The following is a 1,877-nucleotide window of genomic DNA, read 5'->3' as shown; positions in this document are numbered from 1 at the left end:
CCGAGGGCCCTGCGTTTGCCAAATTATATACATATACCCGTCACATAACGTTAACCTACAGCTCCGATTCGTTGTATGATATAAGTTGGCCACTCGGAAGGGGAGGGTATACGTGCTTATCCCTGAGCTTTTTAGATGAGAGACAAAAAAAAAAGAGGCGCTGAGATTGCAAGTGCAGAGGGATATTTTTCACCGGTGCGTGAGTATACTCGAGTGCTTTTCCGAGGCCGGTGTATATGGAATCGCCTGTTTTTTCCTTCCGTGCGTTAAATTGAAACTCGTTACACGTTCGATTGGGATGATAAAAAACAAAAATATGCATATATAATAATAATATCAATGATGCCCGAGAAGGGAAAAATCATTTGAAAGCCTTGGGGAAAGAAAGGGAAATTTCCAAAAATTAAAATGACTCTTCCGTAAACGTACAAGTATATTGTAACGCCTAGGAAAAGGTGATGGTAGCTCGTTCCAACGGTTATTTTTCCGCACATTGTGCGTTTTCGCTGTTGTTAATTTCGTTAAAGGTCTTGCGAAGTAAGTATGAAAAATGCGAGTAATGTATGTACGTATACAAACAGCGGGTACCGGCCGCGGACTAGAGAATTTCTTTAAAAATAAGACGAGCCAGTGCCGAGAATAGCAGGAGCACGCGCGGGCTCTTTCTTCCTCGTCTCGTGAAATGTTTTGTATCAAAATCTCAAATATTATGAGTTATTTGATGTAAAAACACATTTTCTTCCTTAAAATATAGCTCCTTTTTTTGTGGCTTTTAGCTATATCCAACTATACAATGTCCAGGCGTGGCACACGTGCAATAAAATTCCATTTCCTTTGAAAATAGCATTTATTTCTCTGTACGTTAAAAAAACAATGTCTAAACTTTCAAGAATTTATCAAATGTATGTATAGAGATTGCACGTTTTTTGACAAGAGTTTGTTCGCAGTTTGTAACGTATATTTTTGAACCTTTGCATTTTAGGAATATTTTATCGTTAACGTTATTATTTTTCGTTCAAAATAATTGTATACATTGTACGTTTGGTGACACCCACAGAGTCTCGTCGTATAATGCCATAAAGTACGTTATATAGAGAGAAAAAACGTAAAGATTCTCGAGATGAAATAAAAATTTTTTGTTGGAAAAAAAATAGAGCATTGAGAATAAAGAAGCGATCGAGGGAAGCGCGCGCAAGTAACCATCCAAGTGTATCTATGTATTAATGGCACACACGCAATTTAGGTAAAATTACTCCTGAAATCGAAATCCGGTACCTTACACGCCTGCTCTCCGGGTATTTTAGGTCTTCGACCCCGAGGATCGCACATTTACGCAAGTAGACACGTGTAAAAACTTTTCTATCTCGAGGAACAAAAGCAAGCCGTTGGTAAAACGACTGGTGCCATTGAAAAAATGGAAAAAACATGTATATATACATATCATACATTGTGTTATGTTCGATTACGATGACTTTGAAATCTTGAGGAAAATATGCCCGCAATGGAGTTTACTGCAAAATAGCTGCAGCAGCACGCCCTTCCTACTCTACTTACTCTGTCATATTTTTTTATTGACCGAAATTGGATGGGTGTTAGGTGGGTGTACAATTGAGTTTTTTTATGCTAGTCTTCATTTTGTAAACTTTCAGAACTTGGCTTGGAGAAATTGTTTACCTTTTTTTTTTTTTTATTAGTAGCCAGGTATAAATAGTTAAAATAGTACAGCAGTAGTTGCTAAAAAAAAAAAAAATTCAATTTCAAGAGTAATTTTATCGGGCTAGACGATCAGCGGGTGGCGGTGGGGAGAGGAGAGGGGTAGGTGTAGTGACTATAACCGCCACTAGCAGCGCGGACTGGGAGAGCCATCTCAGCTCGCG

This window comes from Copidosoma floridanum, unplaced genomic scaffold (assembly GCF_036245765.1).
Source record: "Copidosoma floridanum isolate Cflo_tuat_1 unplaced genomic scaffold, Cflo_Japanese_pri ptg000021l, whole genome shotgun sequence".
NCBI lineage: Eukaryota > Metazoa > Arthropoda > Insecta > Hymenoptera > Encyrtidae > Copidosoma > Copidosoma floridanum.
Note: the sequence above shows the minus strand (reverse complement) of the source record.